Below are 12379 nucleotides of genomic sequence, written 5' to 3'. Positions count from 1 at the left end.
TATCCAGGGTCTGGCCACAGTGACAGCAAACTAAACGTGGTATTCCAGATCTCTCTGTCCCCAGCAACGTTTTCCAGCTCCTCTCGGAGGATCCCGAGGTGTTCCCAGGCCAGATGAGATTCATAATCCCTCTGAGTTCTGGGTCTACCCCAGGGTCTCCTTCCAGATGGACGTGATCAAAAACCTCCAAAGGAAGTTGTCCAGGAACTTGATCGGACCCATTAACTGACTGCGGCCTTTCCTGTGTTAACACCACAGATATGAGACACGCACAAGATGAGGTGTCTGCAATGTACAAATGTATGCACACCCAACACAAAAAAGCCGTTTCAGAAGGAGGGAAGCAGAGACAAACTGAAGAGAGAAAAGCCAGCTCAGACAGCAGCCGATCCATGAGATTTTCAAGAGGCAGTTCGGCTTTTAAGAAACAGGCACTTGAAGATGGAGGCGAGCGATGCCCCATCTGTGCGTTTCATGGAGAGGCTCAGCGGCAGCAGACAGAAACCAGACAGGGCACAACTTTCTGACAGATGCTGCATGCTCGCAGCACTTTAATGTAATTTGTTGAAGTGTTCTTATATTGATGCATGTTCAGGGTGACACATTCAAGACGGGAACCAATGGACCGTTCAGCCGTCTCTGTCTTTCTAACTAATTTACACTGAAGAACACGTAGGTGAGTTTTCTTTAAAGGTAGCCACCCTGTCATGTTATTTTTAGCAGGCAGTAATATTTAGCACAGAGTCGTTTCCTCCACAGTGAAATAAACAACCTGAAGCTCCACTCACTGTGAATAGCATGAAGCCTGAGCAGCGCTCAGCTCCAAAGTGCCTGTTTGGCTGGTTTCCCTTCCCCTGCCGTTATTTGCAGTTTTGGCCACAGTGCCCTGCTCTGTTGTCATACAGAAACCACTTATCTGTGAACAATACAGCAGTCTTTTTTTTTTTTATAGCGCCCAAAATGTTATTCAGGTTAATCTTGGTTGAGCTTCCACAGGTCAGATCTGCATCTGTTGGCAGCTGCTGTTACAGCTGCCGTAGGAATCACTTTGAGGAGCCAACTTTCCCACTCATACTGCGTGCTCTGTCACTTGTCATATGCTGGTCATGTGATCTTTTTTGTCAGCAGTGTTCATGCAGAATCCACTCTTTCCTAGCATGCTGCTTATTGATAGACTAGCATCACTTGTCTTCTCCTTTTCAGTAATAAAGTTGTATGTTTTCCAGGGCAAACTTCCCCCTTCCTGCAACTGTCACAGTGAATAAAAGAATGTAAGCACATTTACTTCAGGGACATGTTTGACACATCCATTCAGTGCTGCAGTAATACTACAACAGTCAATGGGTGAAATCCAACTGAAGTAAAAATCAGTATCTACAGTGGAACAGATGGAACAGTTTGAACACTGTCTGCCACTCGTTACTGACCCACTCCAGGAACAAATCTTTTTTTCTTAATTTGTCATAAAATTCATGACTCAGCGACACTCCTCTCCCCATGGAAACTGGAGACATACAGGAAGTCTCATGGATAATGCTTGTCGATTCTGTTGATGAAGTTTTTTCCAACTTTACACAGAAACTAGGCCTCTTATACATCCGACAGCAGGACTATACAACCCTATTAAATACATAAAATGTGTTCTTTCAGGTTATCAAAGTCAGATAGTTGTTATTTGCTGTGGGTCCGATATGATGCAGGACTGATCTGGTTCCTGCTGTGTGTATTAGCGAGTAATTGCAGGCTGTAGCCAACTTGTGCTGCCTGTATTTAAAAGGAGGGCAGGAAGAAAAGCGAGTGCAGAAATGGAGCCCTTTATGAACAGTTTGGACAGATAGGAAGAGGGAATGTGTCAGATTGTTTGAACCCACTTGTTGGCGAGTAAACAGAAAAGCTGCAGACATGAAGACGAGTCATTTTCATCCTGGTGTAGAAGCGGCAAATGTTGTCTGGGACTTTGGCAACGAACAAATGCTTTGTTGCTCTTTACTGCTGGGCCCACAGTGCCTGGTGTCCACTATGAGCCACAATTCTGTAATTACAAACAGTCCTCTTTGGTGCCATAGTGCAGACTGGCACTCATCATGCCAGTCAGTGTAAGTGCCCAGACTTTGGCCTTTGTACTATTACGTGGCAGCCATCTTAGCTCCAAAGTCCTGCTCTGTGGATGTTGCTCAGTAACTTGTGTCTCTGTGCCAGCTGGCTGGCTGGAACGCCACACATCTAACCATGGAGACATTATGGAGGGAAACGATGTGTGTCTGCAGCCAAAACTTGTTGAGTCCAGAGAGGATGCTGCACCAGACCTGGCTGAGTCCGGCAGTGTGTGGCTGTTGTGTGTGTTCGAGGGGCAAAGCGGTCTCTGTGATTCTTCTAAAACAAATTTCCCCCTCTACATCAGTTGAAACGTTGCAGAATCACAGTGACAGCTCTTGTAGTTATTTTGGAAATACTGGAAATATTTCAGCATGATGTCACAAAGTTATTAAGAGTATTGAAAATACATCACAGCCCCATAACATGAGTGCAAGGTTGGTGGTACCTGTGTTTTAACCCAGTTTGGTGTTTTTGAGTGGATTCCTCCTGCTTATATCACCGCTGTCTGCATAAGCGAGGAGCTCAGTGCCCAATCAAATCAAGGTTTTAATCAGGATTAAGATCAAGAGTTTGCAACTATCTGCTTTTTAACCTCTTTCTGGGTCATCATCAGACGAGCAACATGGATGAAATGTTCCCATTTGTGATGCACAGGGTTAAACATCCTGCTCATCTCTGCCTCTCTATAGCACCTTACCTTGAAATCTTAAACTTCCTGTACCATTAAAAAATCCAATTTATCAGGCTGAGCTGCATGCAAGCTGCAAAGATGAAGCAAACGAATGTCCTCTAAATACAGTGTAATTCTTTTTCATTAGAGGGTTGATAGAAGTGATAATGCAACTTTCAGACTATCTTTGCCACTGCAAGTGATTTGTGGAGCTCAAATGCATAAAACACAAGTCATTACCTCCTGAAGACAAACTTAACTTTATATTGTTATTTGTATGCCGCAGTACGTTTCAGACAAAGCAGCAAAAAAAGAAAAAAAACCCCACAATGCATTGAAATTACAAGGTCGCTTGTTTTTGTGTCATTTGTTATTCTCTGACCCCCTCTGAGGCTTCTCCATGCCCACTTTTTTGGCATCTTTGTCCACCAGAGTGTAACAGCCAGCCATCCAGCCAATGAACCAGGAAGCCAGCTATCCTGCCCGCCTGCCAGCTCTCTCCTCTCAGGCCGACAGACAGCGGAGGAATGGGCTGGCCTCTGGAAGCTAATGGTTCATGCCCTCCTCCCAGGGCTGAAAATGGACTGGAATGTTGTTTACCTCAAACACACCAGGCCACCGCACAGAAAAAAGATCATAATACAGGAGCTGCAGTCTGAGACTCAGGTAATTTTTTTTGAAGGGTGAGACACGCTGAGGTAAAACAATCTCATTGATACGTTTAGATGGTTTATTTGATTTGGTACCATTTTTTACAGACAGAAGTACACCAAGTGTGACAGCTTGAGAATAGATTCAAATTTAATTCTGGGCTCACAGTGTCTGTGTTTTGATCAACAACTAAGCCAAACAATGTAATGAGATAGATCTTTTCATTCTCACACTAACACGGCCAGCAGCAGAGTGGTTTTGCTTTGCTAAAATCTGCATTATATCTGCATTGGTGTACTACTGAAAACATGGCCCACTACCCACAAACAAAGCCAGAATGTGCTCGGCGCCTCAAGTGACATGAACGAGTTTTGACTGACTTTAAATAATTGTAGTCAGTTGAACATTGAAGTATGTTTGAGGGCAGGCGAGGCCCAGGTGGAGCCATCTTGGCGCCACAATTGACATTTGACTAAAATGTCTGATTTGTCCTTTATTCCAAAGAATGCAGGCATCGATCTTGATGACTGTACAATATGTCACTGTAGACAGGCGCCTTGACCCGGCAAACACAAAAAAGCTGGCGTAGGGGCCATCATGGCGCCACCAGAGACATTAGATTTGAGTTCCTTGTCCAAAATTTTAATTGAAGGAGCCTCAAGTGGCATTATACGCCAACGGTGGCATTTTCAGAAAGACTGTTGATGTCTGTGTTGATGTATTTCATGCCTTTCAGCGTCTATCATGCAATGTGGCCCAAGGTATTCACAGATGGGGCCCGACGTACCATTGAGAGCGCAGATCAAGGCTGAATAGAAGGACAATAAAGGTGAAGTGGGAGGTCCATTCAGGTCCATTCAAAGGCTTTTCACAACACACACAAGGGTTTGAGTTGATGATGGATGATGTCACAGAGGTCAAAGGTCGTTTGTAGGGCCACAGAGTCGCGTGTCAGAGCGGGGTCAAGGTCAAGATCAAGAGTGTTCAGGTTCATGTGCAACTTTGTTGTTGTTGAAAGTTTAGAAAATATAATGACCACTAATAATTTTATATGTAGCACCAAATCACAAACTTACACAGTAATTAGTCAGATATGTACTGAATATTTGACATGAATATGAGCTGAGAGGGATGTTCGGAGTAATAATCAAATGTTGCTGTGGTTGAAAAAGGGAGGCCGAGACATTTTTGATTGCTGCTGGCACACATGGTTGTGTGTGTACGACACTACGCTGGGTCTCTGCAGACGTATTCCACATGAGCAGTTGCAACCATTAGCAAATGAGGAAATTTACGGCATGCAGAGCTTCACAGATACGTGAATAATGAGGTAGATTTTGTGTTTACCACACAAAGTACAAACAGATCCCCAATTTGTTGCTCTTCGAGATGTCATTGTTGCCATTGTCGCTGCCTCTCATTTTGAAATTGTTGCACTAATCAAGTAAAGTTGCAGGCAAATAAAACAAAAAACAACCCTTTGATGCAAATTTCAAAAAGCACATCTCTCTCTGGTATGGAGAATTGTGACAAGTCACTAAATTGTGATAAATAACAAGAAGTAATTTTAAGCAGCAATGACTATTAAAATATTTTTTCACAAAGGAATTTGGAGAGGACAAAAAAACATTTTCATAGTTCTCACTAAAGCAGACGACAGCTAAATTGTTCACTTAGTAACACAATTTTTTCCTGTGCTTTGTCTCTTTATTATTTAAGTGCTCCATTAACTTTCAGGGTCTGATGCCTGAAAATGAGGTGGAAGTGAGTGAACAATGCAACACTTACTGGAGTAGAAATCCATCGTGAATGTTCAGTCGAGCTGTAAAGGGTAGCGGGCTGAGTACTAGTCGTACTCTGGCTGGCTCAACCAGGCATGCTGTGTATCGTCAGTGACCTTCAAAACTCCTCAAACCTACATGAGACCATCCAGGAGCTGGTGAACCTGCTTTCACTTCCCCTGTTGATGTTTGTGAATTTATGACCTTTCACAAAGCCTTTTCAGTCGCTCTGCTTTGCCCCCCGGTCATGAAACCTGTTAGTGTAGATTTTTTTTACAGACACAACATAGCAAGATCATTTGTTCAAGGGACATTCTCTTTCTCTTTCAACCCCTTAGAGGTCAGGCATCTGGGTCCTCATCATCAGGCACTCTTGGTGGTGGGTGTCTCTGTAACAGGGTTTAAACTGCGATCATACAGTCCTGCAGCACACACTCCAGTGCCGACGTTCAGTGTGATGCAGGAAGTCATTTCAATGAAACAGGAGATATTTGTATACATGTAATTCGTTTGCCTTTGACTCCAGACACCCAAGGTCACATCCCATCACCTGCCAACTGTCATAGCTAGCATCTAAAATATTCTGTATTCTGTAGCTGCCATGCATGGGTTTTGTGAGTATAATCGGTAGAATAATCATTTAGATTAAAGTCCAGATGGAATGGCATTTTCAGAGTATCTAGCTTCTGCATCATGAAGTATTTTCCAGTGGAGGATACACAGGCTGGATGTTGGGAGGAATTTGATTCGAATGTTGAAAAGTTGTTGTGTCATAACAAACATAGAGAATTACCACAATTCAGAGTCATATGCTAGTCTCCATTCAGTCATAGAGGACTACTTGTCTCCTTCAACACCTTCATCACCTGCGTTACAAGAGCAGGCACACGAATCCCTCGAGGGGTGGAGGGTCAGTTAATGCTGTCCCAAAGGTGACGGGATAGCAGAATCTGTCAGGAAGAGAGAGGGATGAAGCTCATTGTATGCTCCATGTGGTTGCTGATGTGCATAATCTGGTGCTGTCACAGATACCACATTCCTAGTAAATAAGTTATAGTCAGCGGGGGCCCGTAACCGCAGTGTTTTGGGGAAAGGGAAAAAGGTTTGCAGTGGCTCACACCCGAAGACAAACCGACGTACCGTGCTGTGGCTTGCTAACTAATGAGCTGTGCCACTTAAAGTTCAAGATGTGGGTGGATGTCACGATTACTGGTTGGTTCAAGCTTATGCAAGCACATGTCATGTTAATAAAACATGATTACATTTTGATATAAGCATGCAAAGAAATAGATTTTTTCTTAAACTGCTGTTACTCCATTTTATTTTTTTTAAATAATGTAAAATGTTTTTAGCCATTAAATCCTGTCCCACCCAGTGTTTCAGCTGTGTGGATGTGGCTAAACAGCTCTGTGGATCCAGGAGCTTTTGAGCAGGTGGCGTTAGAATAAGTAAAACTGGTTCAAGTGGGAGGCACATCAATAAGAAGCAAACACTCAGATGCATCCAAACACATTAGTGTGCGATGGAGCAGTGTAGTGTGCCATGTTTGTGGCGTACCTGCATGTCATGGTAACCGTGTGAATCGCAGCTGAAGCCTAAATGTAGTGGAAAGACGCTGGGAAAATGGTGAGTGAATTTCTTGCTTGAACTTCTGATTTTGTGCTTGGGTAAGCATGTCTGGAGGTGGAGACGTGAGTATGTGAGTCTCTGTGTGCTAAACCACCACTTGCGAAAAGATTTGGATGTTTTTTGATACAGAAATGGCAGCACAGCAGTGCATGTTGGTTAACACACGCTCCTTGCTGTGTGAAACACACACACACACACACACACACACACACACACACACACACACACACACACACACACACACACACACACACACACACAAAAACATACACAAACAGCCAGGCGCCTGCATCTGGTGGCTTCTGTTGAGTCACAGTTGTCTTGTCACACCCCTCCTTGCTATGAACCTATTTGACCCGGCCACACACACCTACACAAACAAAACACAACACACACTCGATGCAAACATGCATTTGTTTGCCCAAAAGCAAGTAAAAAAAAAGATGAAATAACACGCTCGGTGCCTGTTTTTCATTCTGACACACACTAAAAACACACACCTCTTTCCTCTTCTCCTGAAGTGTAGACATTCACACCCCTTGGTGACTCTGACAACAGGGCTCATCTGTCATCACACACACACACACACACACACACACACACACACACACACACACACACACACACACACACACACACACACACACACACACACACACACACACACGCTGGTCATTATTTTCTCCCCCTCTGTTGTATGTGTGTGTGTGTGTGTGTGTGTGTGTGTGTGTGTGTGTGTGTGTGTGTGTGTGTGTGTGTGTGTGTGCAAACAGCATGCACATTCCTGAAGCCGCTGACCCGGGCTCTGTGGGTAACCATGACGACCACTGCTTCACCATGGAGACGACCGTTACTCCCTTTACTCGCCCTGCTCTCCTCCTCCTCCTGCTCCCACCTCCCCCCACCCCACCCTGTTCTCCCTGGTGTCTCTCTCCATTCACCAATGAAATCGGTCGATCCTTAAACAGGAGTCAGGTGTACTCTCCATCACACTCTGTTGCTCTCAATTTCCATCTCTCCTTTTCTTCCTTTCAAGAAGTATTGCCAGCTAAAGCCTGATATGGCTTATTCCTCTGTGCCATGGACTTCCATTATTGTTCAAAAGGCATCTCTGAGCCTCACCGCTGCAGACATGTTCCTTCATCACCATGAAAGCACTTCATTTTGACTCACATACAACATCATGTTGCTGCAGATACTAAATAGAGAACCAAATGTGTATTACTCCACAGCTGAAAGTAGTCCCCAACAAATGCACTATTTATTCCTGCTTGAGTAATGTTTGCTGAAAACAAGCTGCTTGAGCAAATTGTTCAGCCTCTTTTTTTTTAAAAAACTTAAGCTATATATTTGCGAACTCTTTCAAGAATTATGTCTGTGGTAGTTACAGGGTGCATGGGATTTGTTAATACTGTAGGAGGAATGCAGTATAGACTGACATTAGCATGTTCTTTCGAGTGTTTAAATGATTTACATACTAATCAAAGGTCTCAAATTTCTTCATTGTTTCCACTCATCTCTTTTTCCTTTTGCCACCAGCTGTTTTAAATCGAGAAGAGTTTTACCAAAACACACCCTGGGATTTATTGAGCTGATGAAAACAGCACATTGAGTTCAGATTTAAAGGCAGCCCTGAATGGCAGCACCAGGTAATAGTGTGAGGTGACATTTGTAAACCACAACACTTTCATGCTCTCCAATCTGGCTGGTCTGTGATTCATTCTGGAGAGAATCAAAGGGTGTCACTCAAAGAAAAAAGATCTGACATTGGTGAGTGCAGCTTTCTTTTTGCTTTGTCACTTTCTGTGAGTCAACAAGTTTTCTCATCACTGATCACAGCTGACATCTGGGGTGAACACAGCTTATTCATCACTGGAGGTAGGCTGGCTTTTGCAGTACTAGCTCTTGATTTGGATAGTGAAATTCAACTTTTTTTTTGCAATCTTATATAATCATCTGTTTAGGCTAGTATTCAGTGGTTACACCACAAAGTGACATTTGCTCATCACACTGGAAGCTTGATGACGTCGTGACTCCCTGCAGATCTGTAGTGAACTGCTCTAGCTGGTGACAAAACTGTGAACTCGCTAGCAGCTAGCTAGCTGTGCTAACACCAGTCAGTTTAGCTCCTGGAGTTTCTCCCTATTTTTTCTGCTGTTCTGTTTACTTCGCCCTGACAGTTCACCACTGCACACTATTTCATTCAATAAAAGTTATTGAGGAGAGAAAATAAAACTCTCCAAGCTAACAAGTTTGCTAATTGTCAAAGCAAACTTGTTAGCTCTTTAGCTTAGTCCGGACGATAAGTTCACACAGTCTTAAAGATGGACACCTGCCTCCTGTCTGCGAACAGTTGTTACCCTGATGGGTTAAATGAAAGTGAACGGTGCAACACAGCCAATAAGATGTGACAACTTCCTCTATGTTTCTACTTTGCTTTATTTTGCTTTTGCTTTCCTCTCCAGCTCTCCGTCCTCTCAAAGGTCAGCACTGTCAAGGCGCCTTCCGATTGGTCAACGGTGCAAATTTGCGTGTCAGTAAAATTGAACCGTGTGCAGAAAATTATCACAGTTTTAGCTACTTTCCCCCCCAGGAACAAGCGAATTGATTTTGCTGTGAACTCTCACTGTTCCTTGCCATAGTATAACCACCAGGAGAATATGGATTCCATGTTTCCTTTTTGTGTCAAAGACATAGGAGATCTGATTTGTCTAGTGGGTTGTCTGCCCTCACCGCTGACCTCAGATGCACCTTGCAGAGCTTGCACCTGAGGAACAACAGCAACTGTACATTTGAAATGAAGTTCGGTACCCAGATATCCTCTGGGTAGACACCTGAAGATGATAGGGAATTTGTTAAACTCTACAGTCTCCAGATACACTTACAGATTTGTACCAAATTAAAAGCAAATTAATAAATGAGAATGAGACTCATCAAAGGCAGATGCTTTCATACAGGGCACAAAGATCACTCAGTGGCCATCACAGCCATCTGATCACAAACCAACTGAAGAGCGGGGCAAGATCTGGGAGTGACATTTTAGACAGAAGTCTGCACCACCATCATCCAAATAGCAAATAAGGAAATAATGGTGTTCATCCCTCCAGTGGAAATCCAGAGACCAGGAGAATCAAAGGTGTTTTGTGGCCCAACACCTTACAAAGACAGACTTTTCTTTGAATTTATCAGCCACCTCCACCAAAGCTGCCTATTGACAAACAGTCGCCATGACATACATGTGTCCAGAGAAAATAGTTAAAATATCAAAGAATATCCTTTGAAAAATTCCTGGATCTCAAAGTGAAATGTTTCTTTTTCTGTGGTTTCCAACAAAAGTCTCTGAGCAAGTCTTTGAGACGGCCTGATAACTGACAAATGGCAGTAGCTCACCGAGGCATATCAGGCACACTGCTAAAGTGCATTTTGTGGATATCTAATATTACCACTTTGCCTGCACACATGCACAACCAGTCCACCCACACTTAGCTGTCACTACATCTTGAATCACTACCTCCTGGCCTCTACACATTAGTGTGACTGATGTGAGTTTTGTGGGTGGTAATGTCTGACCTTCACTCAGTGACGTTTCAGACACGATGTCCTGGAGGTCTGTTACAGCACAGACAGGGCAGACTGTCGAGGGTGGCTCATCATCACATAGTTATCAGCAGAATTCATCCTTAGCGAATGTTAAATAAATGGGGAGTAAGAGAAGTCTTTCCTCAGCTGTCCCCTAAATTGAATTGCTAAGAAGAGCGATGAGTTACTCCTCTGTGTGTCTGCAGAGGTGAACACGGTCTCCCTTCACCTGCTGTTTCACTGTGCTTTCAGAAAGTCAATTTTTCTGAAATTTAGAAAGGCAGGCTCATTTTAAGATTGATGACTATGAATCTTTGAAATCTTATTAAGGATACTGAATGGATTTTGTGGGCCTCAGGGTCAGAAAACTTGCTCTACCAATAAAACACCACATAAAAAAAAGTTCAGATCGAAGAAAACCCTGAAAATCTGAAATGTGAATTTTTTTTCACCCCACAACAGCAGCAACCTTTTTTTTTTTTTTTTTTTTTTTTTACCATCTAAGGAAAGGCAGAATCAAGAGCTCTTTTGCTAAACCTGTTGTTTACCATGAAAAAACACAGAAGAGTCCATTTGGACACTGCAGTGGTCAGCTTTTACACACATATGCTGTGTTGATATCTGCTGCTATTGACCCATCCTTCACACCTTTATGATGGTGTGACACAATGTGTCAAAATATGAACAAGCCTCAGACGTATCAGGGTGGGTCAGTGGTTCAAGGCCAGTGTCACATAATGGCAACGCCACAAATCTACTGCCAGCCCACTTCTTTTGTCTCATCTTGTTTTCTGCTCCAGATTGTTGCTTCTCATGTGTGTTTGACTCTTTTTCTTCCTCTTATGGCACACAGAACCATGGCGGCTGGTGTCTCAAACAGGGGAGAACAGGAGGCAAACCCACCCACAGTGTCATGCTTTTTTACACTTGTTGGCTACTTATCTCCTTTATGTTAACTAAAAATTATGCAGCAAAGCAGTGTAACCATACAGCCCTAATGCAGAAGATAGAGTATTAATCAGTAGATATTCAAGCCGATCATGTAGATTACATCAAGTGCACAAAATACAGCAATGACATACAATTAGTTGCCAGTTTGAGCTAATGCAGAGCAACTGCTTTCAAGAAGGTTATAATTAATGTTTTTTCGACAGGTGTTGCTTCAACTTTAAGGCCATTTTGGAGACTGATTGTGTTGCTGTTGAAGTGTATTGCATTGTACTTAGAAGTGTTTCTAATATTTAAGTTGACCCTTATTGACACCAATAAGGTGGACAGAATACAATACAGTCAATAGTCAGGAATTGTGTGTGACAAGTGTTTGTCCGCCTCCCCGTGTGTGTCCCTCTGCTTCACTCAGCCTTTCACATCAAAATCGTCATCAAGGAATTTGGAGAAATTGATTTGGCTCCTTCACCAGTGCTAGAAGCTGGGCTGCGTTCGGTCAAACTCTCCTGCTGACCTGCAGTCTGTGTCAGATTCAGAGTTCTGCACATTTAAGGGAGAAAAGTCTTTTCTTTGGCATAGAAGATGGTCACTTCACTTTTACAGCCCATGTAGCAGTCTGAGATGCAATCCTGTGTGAGGGACTGGATTCTGTGCAACAGCACGTCCGGCCACCGCACGCCACCACAGTCCCGCCACGGGTCCACACAGGACAGATGAGGCAGCGAGGCCGGAAGCTGTACCAGCAGAGCGGAGCTCTCCATCTGCTCCCTGGCAATGTTCTGCCGCTGCTGCACCCAGCCCCCCCACTCCACCCCACCCCGTCCAAATCCATTCTCACCGTTAACAGGGCTGCAACAACAAGCTGACCGTTGTGTTGGATAATGCAAGTTGCTAGATACTGCTCAATATAAACTCATTTTAACTTTAAAACACACTCAAGTCACATCAAGGACATGACAGTTTAGGAAAAGATCATGGTTTGGGTTAAAAAAGGGACCTTTTAAAAAAGGACCAAGGACAAGTC

At 43.5% G+C, this 12379-nt stretch overlaps 1 protein-coding gene across 1 annotated transcript in view; it reads left to right on the top strand.

Annotated features, from left to right (window-relative positions):
- Nucleotides 1-2035, top strand: part of tmem115 (transmembrane protein 115) — a 131679-nt gene extending 129644 nt beyond the window's left edge. Inside the window, exon 4 of the transcript XR_011602413.1 lies at nucleotides 2025-2035. The gene's annotated coding sequence lies outside the window, so the exon portion shown is untranslated. The remainder of the gene's footprint in view (nucleotides 1-2024) is intronic.
- The last annotated feature ends 10344 nt before the right edge of the window (nucleotides 2036-12379 follow it).

This window comes from Chaetodon trifascialis, chromosome 8 (genome assembly GCF_039877785.1).
Source record: "Chaetodon trifascialis isolate fChaTrf1 chromosome 8, fChaTrf1.hap1, whole genome shotgun sequence".
Lineage (NCBI taxonomy): Eukaryota > Metazoa > Chordata > Actinopteri > Chaetodontiformes > Chaetodontidae > Chaetodon > Chaetodon trifascialis.
This window is presented reverse-complemented; position numbering and strand designations above follow the sequence as displayed.